General features: G+C 34.0%; 1 long non-coding RNA gene across 1 annotated transcript; it reads left to right on the forward strand.

Moving 5' to 3' along the window:
• The first annotated feature begins 434 nt into the window (after window positions 1-434).
• Window positions 435-2,788, forward strand: LOC130641629 (uncharacterized). The gene is made up of 2 exons (XR_008982491.1): window positions 435-834; window positions 2,666-2,788. It is a non-coding gene; the product is annotated as an uncharacterized LOC130641629 (long non-coding RNA).
• The last annotated feature ends 4,774 nt before the right edge of the window (window positions 2,789-7,562 follow it).

Here is a 7,562-nt window from a genome sequence, read left to right on the forward strand (position 1 = left end):
TTTTTACTTGAAAATTTTTACACGCAAAATCGCAGCGCACATGGTAAAGTTTCGCGCTTATAATGTAAAACTAACTGGGAACGAAGTTGACACTTCAACGCTGTAATTGTTTTTTATTGCGTAATTTAACGCGTTTGGAACGAAGATAATGCTATCTTTAGATAACACGAGTTATCTTAAGTTAGCAAAAATATCGTCAAATTGTATTAATAACATCTCTAATCTCAAGATAACTACAAAGTAAAGATATAATTATCACATTAATATGTTATCTTAAGATTACTCGAGTTATCTTACAATCAGGACATTAATGTGAATATGCACGCATTCCAAAGTCACATTAATAGATAACTGTATTAATGTGACTTTGGAATGCCATAGAGGTATATGCCGTGAACAAGGTAACGGTAAACGGTAGTCGGCATTTTAGACACGTATATTTTACAGACCCAAAATATGCCTTATTTCTTTGTATTATAGCTAATTATGGTATAAATAATTAATTAATTACTTTGCAATTTTGCTTCTAATACTACTATAGTTGTATTTTAATGAAATATAATAGTATTAAAACGGTTTTCTTCTTTTGAAAAAATTTATTGCTAGTCCTGTTTCTAATAGACTTTGCTTGTGTATTTTAAGCTTTTTTGTTGCTGTGCTTTTTCTGGAGATTTTAGTTGGATTGGAAAGCTCCTGTGTAAGGTACCCTTTCCTAAAGAAAAATTGAAGTAATTTGTACAATTATAACGCGCCGAGCTGTGTTTTATTTTATTGTTTCTAAGAAGATGTAAGAATACAACATTATCAATTTTAATTGGTTTTATCCAAATCAAGGTAAGGCTTAATCACACGAAAGGTAGCTAGCTAGCTAGAGCTCAGTTTTGTATAAAAGAATTGAAAGTAATTTGTAGAATACATATGGAGAAGCTGTATTACTACCTAACTGATAGCCAGATATAGGAAAACCTGTAGCTAGGGCGCAGACAAAACAAATAGCTCTGGGCGCTAGAGTGAGCTGACCAACCGTTTTTTATCATTTTTTATTTATTATATAAGTAACCTGTTACAGTAATTAAAAAATATCTACTTTTGCTATCAAACCAACAGCAATGTAATTGTCAATAGGAATTAGTTTTCCATACACCCTCCCTGAGAACAAGGTTTAAAACGACATAAAAACATTGTGGCGCCGTAGATTAGTGGTTATAGCTCTCGTACTCTGTGCGGGAGACCGGGGTTCGATTCCTCTTGACGGCGATTCAACATGGGCGAGTGAATGTTACCATAGCCCCGGGTTAACCCAAGCCATGTGAGGGAAATTGGGAAGATGGCACACTGTGTGGGTCGTTGGATGTTGCCGGGAGTTGTCTAGTAGAGCGCAGGCCCTAATTGGGTCTGCGTCGCTCAAAATGAGCATTAAATACTCTAGGACTCTCCATCTAAGCCATGGCCCCTCCTGGAAATAATAGACAGGGTATATCCCTCGATATTTGTGAGGCTAGCCATGTAAAATATGCACATCTATCTATCTAAAACTGTCATTAAACAGAACTTCAAGGATGCCCAAGCCGCACCACGTCCTCTAAACGGCGTGGACATCTTCGAAACTGCTTGTAATTTTAGAACAAGGGTGCTGATAAGCTGCATACGCCGTATAACGTGCAGGCGTTTTTGGGCAAGTTTAGCGTTTTGCAAAAAAATTGAAGTATTCACCCGAAAAAACCTGCATAGACCATAAAGTAAATTATGTGGTAGTAAAGTTCTTAAAAGAACTGTTTTTGATGGTTTTTGATAAAATTTACTTGATTAAACGTCCACAAAGTATGTTACGAGGAATTGAATTTTGGAATTCGGGAAAGTGCAGGCGGTTTTGGAAGACAATCACTAATTGGAAAAGTTGCCCGAACTCGCCCTTATATATGTGGGCGTTTGCAGCTTACTACACCCTCCTATTTTAGAATTTTCTTAGGAATAATAGACCAAGAGAAATTACATCACAGTTTCTTGTCCACCGCCCACGTGTATTTGAGAATAACCCACTTAACAAAGTTCATTATTTTTTAAATTATTTGTGTAAAAATTACTATTTCATTCACGATAAACCATTTGTCAGTCATTTTATTCATCCAACAAGGAATCCTATCCAAGGTGCTTTTCTATTAGTGTTGAATTTAATAATTGACATGGTTCAGCATAGTTTTTAAAAGGGTCTGATTGCAAAATATGATTGCCAAAGTTCAGCACTTGTAATATTTGTGTATTTGTGTACTCAGCTTCTAAAACACACACAAGAGACATTATAATTTCCTCTGGGTGATTACATTAATGTTGGTTGAAAAAACTGAATGATGAGAAGCATATGTTTTTAAATGGGTCTAGGACAATGAACTTATTTAATTTCCCTTGGCCTTGCATCAATCAAATTCTGAAAAAATAAACACTTCTAATATGATTTTGTCAGATTTGGAAACTGTTGGTATAGTTGGAACTTTGCATATAAAATTAGTAAAGTTGCCAAATTGTTTAGTTTTTTTCTTTTATACTTTTCCGAATTAGCCTTACTTATTTATGAGATGAAAAACAGTGCTTTCAATTCCATTGACTTGGCCATCCCTTAGAGGCACTGGAAGCTTCACTATATGAAAATGTTTTCTTTTTCTTTTAGATTGTGTACAATGGGAGTGAGTGATGTAATCTTCTAATGCGTGTGGTGAAAAGAAGGCGAATTCGTTATTGTTTTTCTGCCCAAATTTGAAGCTATTTAATAAATCTTGATAAAGTTAAAAAACTGTTTTGATTTGTTTGTTTTTGTTTTAATTGTTTCCCGTGAGTTTTCGAAATTCGTTCCAGCAGATTCTGTGGCTTCTACTGCCGGTATTTTTACGTGAGAAAAATACTGTTTTGTTGTAAGGTCATTTACGAAATCGTTAACGTTAGGACCAACTTCTGCGGGTTGTACAACTCGATGTATTACATATCTTTCGGAATACTGCTAAAAGTGTAATTTTGTATTGTGCCCTTTACTTTTATCATTCTGTTGGAAAAGGCGGTACAAAATTTTAACACGCGTTATTCGATTTTGTTAGTTTCGCGTAATCTAATTTTCTCGCACATTTTGAAAAGAATATCCCACGAACATCAAATACTCGCGCAGTCTATTCGCAAAAAAAAAACTGTTTTTGCGCAACGAATTGTTCTGCAGAGCGTTCATTTTCCTACCTCGTCCCCAGGGTTCTTCTATATGATATTCAATTTTGATGTATTTCGGAAGATGTTAGCGCCAAAGAAACAAGAAGCGCTAGGGACAAAGTATTGGATAGTTTAATTTTGCTTGCAACTTGCGAAATGCTTCGCAACCTTTTTTTTAATTTCTATTAATTGTACAAATTACTTCAATATTTCTTAAGAAAAGGGTAGCTTACACAGGAGCTTTCCAATCCAACTCAAATCTCCAGAAAAAGCACAGCAACAAAAAAGCCTAAAATACACAAGTAAAGTCGATTAGAAACAGGACTAGCAAGAAATTATTTCAAAAGAAAAAAGCCGTTTTGATACTATTATTTTTCATTAAAATACAACTATAATAGTTTTAGAAGCAAAATTGCAAAATAATTAATAACTATTTATACAATAATTAGCTATAATATAAAGAAAAATGGCATATTTTAGGTCTGTAAAATATACGTGTCTAAAATGCCGACTACCGTTTCTTGTTCACAGCATATTCCTCTTTGTGTGTTCTAGTTCGGCGGACGTATGATCTGGACCAAAAGACGGGGGGTCAAAATCCGGGGGTGGGGGGGGGGTGGGGTACGAGCCGTAATTATTGCGTTTTTTACTAGACGTATACTTTAACCCCTCGGTCCGAACTTATTTTTTTTATTAGGAAAAAAAATACCCTAGCTTTATGTGTAAAAATATCAGTCCTATTTCTTTACGCTAATTTTATATGATTTTTTTGCTATCGAAATTTTGAGAATCTCAATAATTCTCTTGGTATACTTCGCGTGTAGTAAACGTGCTCCACAATTTCGCTTCGCTCGCGAAGCTCAATTCCTTCGCAAAAATCTTGCGAAGCATTATGCAAGTTGCAAACAAAATTGAAACTAGCCAATAGTTGTCCCTAGTGTTTTTTGTTTCTCCTTGATATAATACGGCGAGGTGCTAACATCTTACTGCAGCTGATATCTGGGAATACACCAAAACAGAATATCATAGACGTAGAAAACCCTGGGGACGAGGTTGTAAAATAAACTCACGACGGATCAACAACAACTCGTTGCGCAAAAGTAGTGATTTTTTTGCAAAAATACAATATATACATATGCGGAATACTTCTTTTCAGAAGGTACGAGGAAATTAGATCGCGCGAAACTAAACAAAAACGATTACTGAGAAATTTCGTAAAACCTCTTTCCACAGAATTATAAAATTAAATATTGATAATAATCACAATATTGTCAGTGTTGGCCGACGTAAATCCAACATTGATGAAGCTTTTAGCGCCAAAAATCCATGCAAAGTTATACTTTTATAAAGTTAAAACCTTTATTCTGAAAGAAATGCAATACATCGAGTTGTGCAATCCGTAGTGTGCCGAAATGTCACGAATTAAGGGGATGCGCGTCGTAAGGTACACTCTTTCAATTGGAAAATAATACTCGGAGCGCAGATAATAATAGAGACTTTCGCGTTAACGATTTCAGAGATGAGAAGGCGAACGAAGCAGCTTGTGGGTTGTTTTTTTTTTCACGTAAAAATAACGGCACTAGTTATGAAAAACGATTTCTTGTAGCCACGGTATCTGCTGCAATAAGTTTCGAAAACTCACGGGAAACAATAAACAAAAACAAAAAATCTACAGAAACGAAAACAATTTATTATCTTTATCAAGATTTATAAAACAGCTCCAAATTTTTGACAGGAAAACAATAACAACGCGGTGTGAGGTTTCGCTTTCTTCTTTTTACCTCACATATTGAAAGATAACATGTCTCCTCGCTCTAATTGTACGTAATGTAATGATGGCAAATATAACTTACTTACAATTCATATGATCTTTTGATAATCCTTTCGTTTTCGTTTTGCTTATCTTTTTTTCTATAAGGGTAGAAATGGACCACAATGGAAATCTCGCCTTGGCTTGTTTTGTGTTATCCAGCCATCAAACATATCAACACTCAGGAAAATTGCATTTAATTTTTTTTTATATTTTTTATGATACATTTTAATATTATATATAGTTTATTATTTTATTTATTTGTTTTCAATTTCTTTTTCTCTGTAAATATTTTTAACGATTTTATAATGATGGCAAATATAACTTACTTAACTTACTTACTTACTTGCAATCTAAAAAGAAACAGAAAACATTTTTATATAGTATATTATACCGACGTGTCTGCTCGTTTGCAGCAGGGGAGAAATAATTTTTGAATTTCCGCGCCCGAAGGCGTAGGAAATTCTTTAAAACCGTCGTTTTTTCTTTCGGAGCATTTTTTGAGAAAAAATCGACCCTGGGATTTCACGTTTCTCTGAGAGGAGGATCTAACTAACCCTGTCCCAAATAGTCAATTGCAACGTCACAGATTTAAACTTCGTACCCAAGCTCCCTAAGTACTGGGAAGTCATCTAAATGACGTTTTAGGCCAAATTGGTATTTGTTTTCGACAAAATTTGGCACAGTTAACAAATAAAGTATGCTGAACATGATGGTGACATTAGAATTTTAATTTTTCGCCACCTTAAATGTCATTTTAGGCCAAAATTGGTCCAAAAATTAAAACCACTTCATTTTTGACAAAATTTGACACAGTTAACAAATAAAGTATGCTGAACATGATGGTGACATTAGAATTTTAATTTTTTGCCACCTTAAATGTCATTTTAGGCCAAAATTGGTCCAAAAATTAATACTACTTTATTTTCGACAAAATTTGGCACAGTTAACAAATAAAGTATGCTGAACATGATGGTGACATTAAAATTTTAATTTTTTGCCACCTTTAAATGCCATTTTAGGCCAAAATTGGTCCAAAAATTAAAGCTGCTTCATATTTTCAACAAAAATTGGCAAAGTTAACAAAAAAAGTATGCTGAACATAATGGTGAACATAATGGTCACATCAAAATTTTGATTTCTTGTCAACTAAATGCCGTTTAAGACCATAAACGTTTCAATCGCAAGACTTTCAACCATGAATGGCTATATTTTTTGTTAGCACGTTTTGTTTGCGTTTGTTGTAAGATAAAATGTCACTTGTGTGCTTTATCTTCAGAGCTTCATGCACCAAACCTCTTCGAATGTTTGGCACGATAACACAACGAATAAGCTGGTTGTCATCAAATGTTTTGGTAGCGAACAGAAATTCTTAGAGCCCCCAGGGCTTCTTGTTTTTACTTAGTTTAGTGTGGCAGTCTTTAAATTAAATTTTTTTCACTTTCCGTGTGACAATCTGGTCTGGGCAACGACTTCATTTAGCACCGTGCTAAGTGGTGCCGACACACGACGTACAACATAACTAACAACCTTCATACTTTATCGACATAAAAAGCCGACAGACGTTCAGTCATACTTCTCCAACCAAATGGACCCGACAAATGAAACCGCATTATCCGACATCCTCTCTATATAACAAATACATATTTTTTCTGTCGATGGTCATACCAACGTAATATCGCATAATACTGCATAATACCTTCATAATACTCTCTGTCGCTACATAACAAATACATATTTTTTCTGTCAATAATCCATAACCAACGTAATATCGCATAATACTGCATAATACTGCATAATACCTTTATAATTCAAAAAAAGTACATAAATTTTCTGTCGATGGCCATACCAACGTAATATCGCATAATACTGCATAATACCTTCATAATACTCTCTGTCGTTACATAAAAAATACATATTTTTTCTGTCGATGGCCATACCAACGTAATATCGCATAATACTGAATAATGCCTTCATAATACTCTCTATCGTTACATAAAAAATACATATTTTTTCTGTCAATAATCCATAACCAACGTAATGTCCCATAATACTGCATAATACTGCATAATACCTTCATAATTCAAAAAAAGTACATAAATTTTCTGTCGATGGCCATAACAACGTAATATCGCATAATACTGCATAATACCTTCATAATTCATAAAAAATACATAAATTTTCTGTCGATGGCCATACCAACGTAATATCGCATAATACTGCATAATACCTTCATAATACTCTCTGTCGTTACATAAAAAATACATATTTTTTCTGTCGATGGCCATACCAACGTAATATCGCATAATACTGAATAATGCCTTCATAATACTCTCTATCGTTACATAAAAAATACATATTTTTTCTGTCAATAATCCATAACCAACGTAATGTCGCATAATACTGCATAATACTGCATAATACCTTCATAATTCAAAAAAAGTACATAAATTTTCTGTCGATGGCCATAACAACGTAATATCGCATAATACTGCATAATACCTTCATAATTCATAAAAAACACATAAATTTTCTGTCGATGGCCATACCAACGTAATATCGC

This window comes from Hydractinia symbiolongicarpus, chromosome 4, assembly GCF_029227915.1.
Source record: "Hydractinia symbiolongicarpus strain clone_291-10 chromosome 4, HSymV2.1, whole genome shotgun sequence".
NCBI classification, from domain to species: domain Eukaryota; kingdom Metazoa; phylum Cnidaria; class Hydrozoa; order Anthoathecata; family Hydractiniidae; genus Hydractinia; species Hydractinia symbiolongicarpus.